Source organism: Choloepus didactylus, chromosome 5, assembly GCF_015220235.1.
Source record: "Choloepus didactylus isolate mChoDid1 chromosome 5, mChoDid1.pri, whole genome shotgun sequence".
Lineage (NCBI taxonomy): Eukaryota > Metazoa > Chordata > Mammalia > Pilosa > Megalonychidae > Choloepus > Choloepus didactylus.
The window spans coordinates 104,604,399-104,616,659 of NC_051311.1; the positions used below are offsets into that span (position 1 = coordinate 104,604,399).

The window sequence follows — 12,261 nt, forward strand, 5'->3', positions numbered from 1 at the left end:
GCACAACTTTAATAATTTATTTTAATGCTTTAGAACTAATCTATATGTGGAGTAGCATTAGCCCATGACTACTTATGGGCTTTTTAGAGGCAAAGTTAAGTCACATTAAGATAGAGAATGAACTGCAAACTGATCTCATGTCTATAGTGGATGAGTTTGGAGAAATGTGGCTTGAACACATTGAAGGAAAGCTTTTAAAACTTCATAAAATTATGAGACTCAAAGTAAGGTACTAAAGAAGAAATAATGTTAGAGCGAGAATTGGTCAGCATAGCTAAAATTTAAAAATCCACTTGTGGTGAAGTACTGATTTTGTAAACTTGGGGATCAACACTTAATGATTTTTCCATCAATTGTTTTCCTAATCCCTTTTTTCTGCCCCTGCATTATAAGAAATGTTAAGATGCAAATTATTAGGATTAGTATTTTTATTATGATGTGCTTTTGTGAAACTAGTCTTTTCTTCCTATGTTTGTCTATAGGTCCATTCATTTATAGATATTGACTTGAGGGTTGCATCCAAATCTGTCATAAACCTTAATCTTTACATGCCAAGATGAACAGACCACTCATACTTTTGTCCCATTGGAGGAGCAGTGATTATGCAAGATGCATTTGTTGTTGCCTGTGCTGGACTCATTCCCTGTTTTCTCCTTCTGAAGTCGGAGCAGATTCTAAATACCTGGTTTTAAGTTAAATGAGGTGGAGATGCTTCCTCTTATATTAGTGAGCCCTAACCATGACCACAGGGCATCCTACCTTTTTAAGCAGTTTTGAGGTATGTTCACATACCACACAATCCATCCAAAGTGTACAATCAGTGACTGTTAGTGTAATCACAGAGTTGTCCATTGATCACCACAATCAATTTTAGAACATTTTCATTACTCAAAAAAGAAAAATCCCTTACCCCTTAGCAGTTACCTTTCAGTCCTTCTATCCTTCCCTAGCCCTACATAATCACTAATCTAATTCTGTCTCTATAAATTTATTTATATTTACATTTTATATAAATGCAATCATATAATATGTAGTACTGTGTGTCTGGTTTCTTTCACTTAGCATAATTTTTTTCAAATTATTGTTTATTTATTTTTAATTAGAGAGGTTCTAGGTGTACAGGAAGTCATGGAAAAAATAATGGTGCTCCCATATACCCCCTTGTTGCTGACACTTTGCATTAATGTGGTACCTTTGTTACAACTGATGAAAGAATATTAAAAAATTACTGTTAACTATAGTGCATAGTGTACATTAGATATATTTTCCCCATATACCACCCTATTATTAACATCTTGTAATATTGATGTACATTTGTTATAATTCATGAAAGAACATTCTTATATTTGTACTATTAACCAGTTACACAGCCCCATGTTTTATCTTCTTACTCTCCTTCTAGTAACATACAGGACCCAAAACTTTCCCTTTCAACTGAAATCACACCCATAATTCAGTGCTGTTAATTACACTCACAAAAATGTGTTACCATCAACACTATCCATTTCCAAATGTACAATAAACCTAAAGAGAAATTCTGCACAAATTAAACATCAGCTGCCCTTTCTCTACCCCCATTCTATCCCCTGGCAACCTATATTCTAGATTCTAACTCTGTGAGTTTGCTTATTATAATTAGTTCAAATCAGTGAGATCATACAATATTCATCCATTTGTATCTGCCTTATTTTACTCTCCATGATGTCCTCCTGGTTTATCCATTTTATCACGTACATCAGGACATCATTCTTTCTTACCCCTGAATAATACTCCATCACATGTATAAACCACATTTGGTTTATTCATTTATCACTTGGCGGGCACTTGGGTTGCTTCTATCTTTTGGCAATTGTAAATAATGCTGCTATGAGTATTGATGTGCAAATGTATGTTTGCATCCCTGCTTTCAGTTCTTTTGGGTGTATACCTAGCAGTGATCTGGGATTGCCAGATGATATAGCAGTTCTATACTTAGCTTCCTGTGGAACTGACAAACTGTTTTCCACTGAGCTCCACTAATTTACATTCCTGCCAGCAGTGAATGAGTATTCCTGTTTCTCCACATCCTCTCCAACCATACAGTTTTCTATTTTTTAAGTAGTGACCATTCTAGTAAGTGTGAAATTATATTTCATTGGGATTTGATTTGCATTTCTCCTGCAGCTAGTGATGTTGAGCTTATTTTCATGTGCTTTTTGGACATTTGTATTTCCTCTTTGGACATTTGTATTTCCTCTTTGGAAAAATGTCTATTCAATACTTTTGCCTGTTTTTCAATTGAGTTGTTTGTCTTTTTATTATTGAGTTGTAGGATTTCTTTATATTCTCTGGATTCTAAACCCTTATCAGATATGTGGTTTCCAAGTATTTTTTTCCCATTGAGCAGGTTGCATCTTCCCTTTCTTGACAAAGTTCTTTGATGCACAAAGGTTTTTATTTTTGAGGATCTAATTGTCTTATTTGTTCTTTCATTGCTTGTGCTTTAGGTATAAAGTCTAAGAAACCACTGCCTACCACAAGATCTTGAAGATGCTTTTCTATATTTCCTTCTAGGAATTTTATGGTCCTGGTTCTTATATTTAGATCTTTCATCCACTCTCAGTTAACTTTTGTATGAAGTGTGAGATAGGTGTCCTCCTTCATTCATTTGGATATGGATATCCAGTTCTCCTAGAACCATTTGTTGAAAGAGACTATTTTGTCCCAATTGAATGGACTTGGTGGCCTTGTCAAATATCAGTTGGCCATAGATGTGAGAATCTATTTCTGAACTCTCAATTCCATTCCATTGGTAAATATATCTATCTTTATGTCAGTACCATGCTGTTTTGACCACTGTAGCTTTGTAATATGCTTAAAGTCATGGAGTGTGTGTCCTCCAACATCTTCTTTTTTATGATGTTTTTGGCTATTGAGGACCCCTTACCCTTCCAAATAAATTTGATAATTGGCTTTTCCATTTATGCAAAGTAGGCTATTGGAATTTTTTGTTGGGATTTCATTGAATCTGTAAATCAGTTTGGGTAGAACTGACATCTTAATATTTAGCTTTCTAATCCATCAATGTGGAATGTCTTCTTTGATTTCTTTTAGTGATGTTTTGTAGTTTTCAATGTACGACTCCCTTACATTTTGGTAAATTGTATTCTTAGATATTTGATTCTTTCAATTGCTATTGTAAATGGAATTTTTTCTTAATTTCTCCCTCAGATTGCTCATTACTAGTGTATAGAAACAATACTGATTTGGGGTGTTAATCTTGTATCCTGCCACTTTGCTGAACTCATTTATTAGCTCTAATAGCTTTTTTGTAGATTTTGCAGGACTTTCTGTATATAGGATCATGCCTCTGCAAATAGGAAGAGTTTTCATTTTTCCTTTCCAATTTGGATGCTTTTTATTTCTTCTTCTTGCCTAGCTGCTCTAGTACAATGCTGAATAACAGTGGTGACTTTCTTTTGCCTTTCACCATTGAGTGTGATGTTAGCTGTGAGTTTTTCATATATACCTGTGCCAGTTTGAATGTATCGTGTCCCCCAAATTGCATTATCTTTGTGGTCTTGTGGGACAGACATTTTGGTGCTGGTTAGATTTGCTTGGAATGTGCCCCACCCAACTGTGGGTGGTGACTTTGGTGGGATACTCCCATGGAGGTGAGACCCCACCCATTCAGGGTGGGCCTTGATCAGTGGAGCCATATAAAACATGCTGACTCAAAGAGACTGAAGGGAGTGCAGCTGTGAGTGACATTTGGAAGAGGAGCAAGCTTGCTAGAGAGGAACATCCTGGGAGAAAGCCATTTTGAAACCAGAACTTTGGAGCAGATGCCAGCCACGTGCCTTCCCAGCTAACAGAGGTTTTCTGGACGCCATTTGCCATCCTCCAGTGAAGGTACCTGATTACTGATGTGTTACCTTGGACACTTTATGGCTTGAAGACTGTAACTGTATAGCCAAATAAACCCTCTTTTTATAAAAGCAAATCCATCTCTGGTGTTTTGCATTCTGCAGCATTAGCAAACTAAAACAATACCCTTTATCTTATTGAGGAAATTTCCTTCTATTCCTATTTTTCTATCTATTTTTATCAAGAAAGGATGCTGCATTTTTGTCAGATTCCTTTTCTGCATCAATCGAAATGATCACATGGTTTTTCCCCTTCAGTTTGTTAATGTGGTTTATTACATTAATTGATTTTCTTGGGTTGAACCCCCTCGCATATCTGGGATAAACCCCACATAATCATGGTGTATAATTCTTCTAATGTGCTGTTGGATTCAATTTGCAAGTATTTTTTGAGGATTTATACATCTATATTCATTAGAAAGATTGGTCTGTAATTTTCTTTTCTTGTAGTACCTTTATCAGGCTTTGGTATTAGCATGATGTTGGCTTCATAAAATGAATTAGGCAGCTGTCCTCTTCAATTTTGGGGGAGAGTTTGAGCTGGATTGGTATTAATTCTTCTTGGAATGCTGGTATAATTCACCTGTGAAGCCATCTGGTCCTGGGCTTTTCCTTATTGGGAAGTTTTTGATGACTGATTAAATCTCTTTACTTGTAATTGGTCTGTTGAGATCTTCTATTTCTTCTAGAGTCTGTTTAGGTTGTTTATGTGTTTCTAGGAATTTGTCCATTTCATTTAAGTTGTCTGATTTGTTGGCATACAGTTGTTCATGGTATCCTCTTATGATCCTTTTTATTCTGAGGGGACACTTCTAGCATCATTGGATCTGCTGGACCATATGTACCAAGTGGCAGAGCAGCTAGTACAGCTACCTAGACCTGTTGCATAGCCTCCTCTTGTCTAGTCCCCACTCAAAACTAGCACCTTTTCTGGAAATCTGGTACATGAGCTGCAGTAACACATCCAAATGAGGAATATGTTGTCTGCAAAATCCAACGCGGCCAACTGACATTATACAGCTTTTTTAGTTTTAGCAGTGTACACATGCAGCATCTTTTCCTTCTCCTTAGAAGGGATATGTTGACATGCCCCAAACCACTGGATACCTAGAATTTTCCCTGAGGAAGAAGGACTCTGAAATTTTGTTGGATTTATCTCCCACCTTCTGACACACAAATGCCTTACCAATAAATCTAGAGTAGTTGCTACTTCTCACTCACTAGATCCAATCAATGTGAAATCATCAATTATTAATGTACCAGTGTGATGTCTTATTTGGGGGAGAGACAACCAGCGTCCCTGTGGGCTAGATTATGACATGCATCTGGAAAGTAAATATACTCCTGGGATAGGAAGTGAAGGTGTATTGCTGGCCTTGCCAGCTGAAAGCCAACTGATTCTGTTTATTAACAGAAATTAAGAAAAAAGCATTTGATACATCAATAGCTATTTACCAGATACCAGGGTATCTGTTGATTTTCTCAAGCAACAATGCTGTATCTGGAACAGCAACTGCAGTTGGAGTCACCACCTGGTTAAGCTTACAGTAATCCACTGTCACCCTCCAAGATCCATATGTTTTCTGCACAGGCCAAATAGGAGAGTTGAATGGGGGTGTGGTGGGAATAACAAACCCTGCATTCTTCAAGTCTTCGATGGTGGCTCTAATCTCTGCAATCCCTCCAGGAATGCAGTATTCCTTTTGATTTGCTATTTTCCTAGGTAGGAACAGTTCTAATGGCTTTCACTTGGCCTTTTCTACCATAATTGGTTACAAGTCAGGGAACCAGTGTGGGGATTCTGCCAGTTGCTGAGTAGGTCTGTTCCAATTATGCATTCCAGAACTTGGGAAAATAACCACAGAATGAGTCCAGTGACCCACTAGATCCAAAGTGATGGACCTGAGCTAAAACCCCATTGATCACCTGACTTCCATTATCCTCTACTCTGACTGGTAGACCACAGTGATGTTCTGGTCTCCTGGAATTAATGTCACTTCTGGTTCAGTGTGTAATAATCTGTGAAATGTCTGATCATTTCCTGTCCCCCAGTGCACAGTTACCCTGGTAAAAGGCCGTACATCTCTTTAGGGAAGGCTGGGAGGAAATTTAACAGTATAAATTTTTGACAGAGTAGCAGAGTACTACCTGAAGGGGACCTGGCCTTTCCCTTGTTCAGGGTGCTCTGAGTCTGTAAACTGTCTCAGGTCCAGGAATTGATTAAGGCGACATGACTCTGTTTTTGTAATTCAAGTTAGACGTTCGTTCACTTGACCTAGTACTCTTCTGCTTATACAGATCCAGTTCTGATTTAGGTACCCCGTGATCTACGAGCCAATGCCATAGGTCTCTGCAAGTCAGACTATTTTGATGACTACTCTGAGTCTGCTGTCCATTATGGTGGCCATTAAGTACTGCCACCTTGTCTTTGTCAATTAAGTGCTGCCATTGGGCTTTAGCCAACCCAGAATCTGATCATCCCCATTGTGTTTTATTTATTTATTCTTTAATTTTTATTAATTTTTTATTGAGATTGTTCACATACCATACAATTATCCAAAGATCCAAAGTGGATGGTCAATTGCCCACAGTACCATCATACAGCTGTGCATCCATCACCACAATTAATTTTTTTTTCAATTTTTGGAACATTTTCATTACTCCAGAAAGAAATAAAGTCAAAAAAAGGAAACTCAAATCCGCCCATACCCCTAACCAGCCCCCCCCATAACTGATACATAGTTTTGGTATAGTACATTTGTTGCTGTTGATGAAAGAATGTTAAAATACTACTAACTGTAGTATATAGTTTGCAATAGGTATATTTTTTTTCCTATATGCCCCTTTATTATTAACTTCTAGTTATAGTGTCATACATTTGTTCCAGTTCATGAGAGAGATTTCTAATATTTGTACAGTTAATCATGGGCATTGTCCACCACAAGATTCACTGTTTTATACATTCCCATCTTTTAACCTACAGCTTTCCTTCTGGTGACATACATGACTCTGAGCTTACCCTTTCCACCACCTTCACACACCATTCAGCACTATTAGTTATTCTCACAATGTGCTACAGTCATCTTTGTCCATTTCCAGATGTTTAAGTTCACCCTATTTGAACATTCTGCTCATAATAAAGCAACCGCTCCCCGTTCTTTAGCCTTGTTCTATATCCTGGTAACTTATATTTCATGTCTATGAGTTTACATATTATAATTAGTTCATACCAGTGAGACCCTGCAATATTTATCCTTATGTGTCTGTCTTATTTTACTCAATATAGTGCCCTCAAGGTTTCTTCATCAACCCGTTTCTTTAAAGACAGTTTTGTTCATGCACCATACATTCCATCCTAAGTAAATAGTTGTTGGTTCCCTGTATAGTCACATATTTACGTATTCAGCACCATCACCACTATCTATATAAGGATATCTCCATTTCTTCCACAAAGAAGAAGGAAGAGTCAAAGAAGGTAGAGGGACAAAAGAAAAAGAAAAAAGAGAGAGAGAGAGAAAAAAAAAAAGACAGCTAGAAAGCAACAAAAGTTAAGACAGCATTAAACTAAAGTAGAATAAAGAGTCAGACAACATCACCAATGCCAGGAGTCCCATTCCCTTCCCCTATGTCCCACCCCCTCCATATGCATTTAGCTTTGGTATATTGCCTTTGTTATATTAAAGGAAGCATAATACGATGTTTCTGTTAATTATAGTCTCTAGTTTGCATTGATTGTATTTTCCCCCAATCCCACCCCATTTTTAACATCTTGCAAGGTTGGCATTCATTTGTTCTACCTCATGTAAAAACATATTTGTACCTTTCATTACAGTCATTGAGCACCCTAGGTTTCACTGAGTTATACAGTCCCAGCCTTTATCTTTCCTCTTTCGTTTTGGTGTCCCACATGGTCCTAACCTTCCTCTTTCAACCATGCTCACAGTCATCTTTGTTCAGTGTACTTACATTGCTGTGCTACTATCTCCAAAAGTTGTTTTCCAAACCTCTCACTCCTGTCTTTTCCTTTCGGTCTGCAATGCTTCCTTTAGCGTTTCCTGTAGAGGAGGTATCTTGTTCACAAACTGTCATTGTCTGTCAGAGAATATTTTAAGCTCTCCCACATATTTGAAGGACAGTTTTGCTGTATATAGGATTTTGGTTGTTGGTTTTTCTCTTTCAGTATCTAAATATATCACCCTGCTTCTTTCTTGCCTTCATGGTTTCTATTGAGAAATCTGCACATAGTCTTATCAAGCTTCCTTTGTATGTGATGGATCGCTTTTCTCTTTCTGCTTTCAGGATTCTCTCATTATCTTTGACATTTGATAATCTGATTATTAAGTGTCTTGGCGTGGGCCTATTCAGATCTATTCTGTTTGGGGTACACTGCGCTTCTTGGAGCCATAATTTTATGTCTTTCATAAAAGATGGGAAATTTTCATTGATTATTTCCTCTATTATTGCTTCTTCCCCTTTTCCCTTCTCTTCTCCTTCTGGGACACCCATGACATGTACATTCCTGCATTTTGTTTTGTCCTTAAGTTCCCGGAGACGTTGCTCATATTTTTCCATTCTTTTCTCGATCTGTTCTTTTGTGTGTAGGCTTTCAGGTGCATTGTTCTCCAGTTCCTGAGTGTTTTCCTCTGCCTTTTGAGATCTGCTGTTGTATGTCTCCATTGTGTCCTTCGTCTCATGTGTTGTGCCTTTCATTTCCATAGATTCTGTCAGTTGTTTTCTCGAACTTTCAATTTCTACCTTTTGTACGCCCAGTGTTTTCATTATACGCTTCATCTCTTTTGCATATCTCCCCTAAACTTTCTGAATTGATCCAGCACTAGTTGTTTAAATTCCTGTATCTCATTTGAAGTGGAATTTTGTTCCTTTGACTGGGCCATAACTTCCCCCCTCCTAGTGTAGGTTGTAGTTTTCTGTTGTCTAGGCTTTTGATTTCCTTGGTTATCCCAATCAGGTTTTCCCAGACCAGGATGAACTCAGGTCTTGGAAAGAGGGAATAGTATCCGTTTCCCTGAGGGTGTCTTAGAAGCTTGATGCACCCTGTGAGGCCTCAAGTCAGTGTGGTTTTCTGCCCAGCAGGTGCTGCCTGTCAGCCTGTAGCTCCAGACTGGTATAAGGAGGTGTGGCCTGTGGCTGTTTTCCCCCAGACTCTGGAGTCTGGTTCTGAATGGAAGGCAGGTAGTAGAGCTTGGCACTGCCTCTTTCCTCTCAGGGAAGATACACCCCCTAGAGAGAGATCATTAGCATTTGAATAGTCTCTCTGCCTGTGCTGTCTCCACCCTTGTCTGGGTCAGAGTGCTGGGAACTGAAAATGGCTGAGGCTTTCTCCACTGAGCTGAAAAAGGGACAGAAACCACCCTCAGGGCCAGTCCGTGGCCACCCTCCAGCTCTCCAAGGTCAGTCATCACCAAAAGCCTCTGTCTGCTTGTTGGGGATTCATATCTTATATTGAGCAGTCCACATTTGTTAATTAAAACCCCAGTTGGTGCTCTGCTGAGCTATATTTGCTTGCTGGGAGAGTGCTGCTCTCTAACCCCATGAGGCTTTGCAGTTCGGGCCTTGGGGGGAGGGGCTTCCAGCTTGGATACACAGTTTTTACTTACAGATTTTATGCTGCAATCTCGGGCATTCCTCCCAATTCAGGTTGGTGTATGGCAAGTGGACAGTCACATTTGTCCCCCTGCAGTTATTCCAGCTTATTTGCTAGTTGTTCCTGGTTGTTTATTAGTTGTTCCAGGGGGACAAACTAGCTTCCACTCCTCTCTATGCTGCCATCTTCTTCCGTCTCTCCCCATTGTGTTTTTACATCCAAATTAAGTGACAGCAGTTCCTGCAATAATATCTGAACTACAGAGAAGAGTGATCACAGAGCTCTTCAGGGAAGATGAAGTTAGTCTCACAAATTTATTTTTCAAAGTCCTGCTGAAAGGTGTATCCTCTGGATATTCCTGGGTTGGGGAAGCAGGTCTTACATGATAAACCCACCCTAACATTCTAGTCCCTGTAAGCCTTTGGATCCCCTCGTCTACATTATACCAGAGCAGTTCTGGCATTTTGACTTTAGGCTTTGTAGGCCACCTTTTGTCCATACTTCAGCCAACTATCTGAACATGTTATTAGAGCCCTCTCTAACCCCTTGAGCTTCAACACTGAATCCGGAATCTCTGCTTGGTGGGTCCATATCAATAAATTCAGCCTGATTCAACTTTATGTTTCTTCCCCCATGATCCTACATCCTTAATATCCATTCCCACATATATTCCCCTGAATCCCGTCTATATGAATTGGAAAAATCATTCAGTTCTTTTGGCGTGTAGAACATCTCATCATGGGGTCACACTTTGTGCCTCACCTTTTGGGGCCTGTTGGGACTTCAGTCTAGTTATAAGTCTGGAAGAAAAGAGGAATGGTAGAGATGGGTTATATGATGAAATAGAAATGTCTTGGAAGCAACTACCTCAGGGCATTCTGTTGCACTTTCATCTGGTGAAATATGATTAATCTCTTCAGACAGAGGTATGAGGACTGTTTCCTCAGGGGAGTTGGTTGTAGGTTTATCAATCACTGTAGAATTAATCTCTTCAGATGGAGGTTGGATGGCTGTTCCTCAGGGTAGACCATTACAGGTTTATCTGGCAAAGAAGACTCAGCAGAATCTGAGATTTCATTGTCCCCACCATTATTTTTATCAACTCATATATCCTCATTCCAATTTCTAGGATTCCATTCCTTTCCAGTCAGTGCCCTTACCTACATTGTAATTAAGCCACCCACACAATAAAACTCTGGGTCTGATTTTCAGAAATCTCAAGTCTGTGGCTATAGAAAGTAGGATTTTTCTTTCAAGGCACACATAAAAACTCTAATGTTCTTTATGTGGTGCTTAAGTTGGGAGTTTGAAGCCTTGAGCTTATCCCTTTCTTTTAGAACTGTATCCAGAGTATTTAGGAATAGCCAGCCAACATCTTTATAGTTTTTAACTCCACAATATGCTGTAAAGGTGTCAAAAACATTCTCACCCAGAGCTCTGCCTCTTATAAGCATTTGGGTAGCCATATCCAGTGGTGATATTTCATAGGCCATGGACCATCAGAATCATCTTGATTGTCAAAAATAGAGTCATTTGTGCCTTTGAATCTAATCAGATTAGAAAACCAATTCCAAAAATCCTTGAACCAACTCAGAAATCTAATCCTTAAGATTTTGTTCCTTAAAAACAACTCCCGGTACCCAAATCAGTTATGGTTGGGGTTCTCTAGGGAAATAGAACCAACAAGAGATACCTGTCTCTCTCTCTGTCTCTTTCTCTTTCTCTGGCTCTCTCTCTGTCTCTGTCTCTCTCTCTGTGTATGTGTGTATGTATATGTATGTTCTAGTTTGCTAATGCTTCTGGAATGCAAAACACCAGAGATGGATCAGCTTTTATAAAAGGGGGTTTATTTGGTTACACAGTTACAGTCTTAAGGCCATAAAGTGTCCAAGGTAACGCATCAGCAATCAGGTACCTTCACTGGAGGATGGCCAGTGGCGTACAGAAAACCTGTTAGCTGGGAAGGCACGTGGCTGGAGTCTGCTCCAAAGTTCTGGGTTCAAAATGGCTTTCTCCCAGGACATTCCTCTCTAGGCTGCAGTTTCTCAAAAATGTCACTCTCAGTTGCTCTTGGGGCATTTGTCCTCCCAACTTCTCAGGAGCAAAAGTCTGCTTTCAACAGCCATCTTCAAACTGTCTCTCATCTGCAGCTACTCTCTCAGCCTCTGTGCATTCTTCAAATTGCCCCTCTTAGCTGTAGCTCCTCTTCAAAATGTCACTCTCGGCTGCACTGAGTTCTTTCTGTTTGCCAGTTCATTTATATGGCTCCAGTGATCTAATTTAGTTTAGGGTAGGGTAACACCTCCATGGAAATTATCCAATTAGAGTCATCACCTACAGATTGTTGGGGCACATTTCCATGCAAACAGCCTAGTCCAAACATACCAACTTAATCCCCACTAATATGTCTGCCCAACAAGATTGCATCCAAGAATATGGCTTTTTCTGGTGGACATAACACATTCAAACCAGCACTATATATGTATATATATATTTGAGATTTTTTTGATAGAAATTGGCTCATGCTACTGTGGTAATGGGCAAGTCCAAAATCTATAGAGCAGGCCACAACCTGGGAACTCTGATGGAGGTTTTTGATGAATTCCCCAGCAGCTGGCTGGCCAAAGTAGAGATGGAAATTCTCCCTTCTGACAGCTGAAATCATCAGTTCTCCTTTTAAGGCCTTCAACTGATTGGATGAGACTTCTCTCATTGTTGAAGGCAGTCACCTTAGTTGATTGTAGATGTAAT

At 39.2% G+C, this 12,261-nt stretch overlaps 1 protein-coding gene across 9 annotated transcripts in view; it reads left to right on the top strand.

Annotated features, from left to right (window-relative positions):
• Nucleotides 1-12,261, top strand: part of ADAM22 (ADAM metallopeptidase domain 22) — a 285,191-nt gene that overhangs the window by 187,856 nt on the left and 85,074 nt on the right. The gene's annotated exons all lie outside the window — the stretch shown is intronic.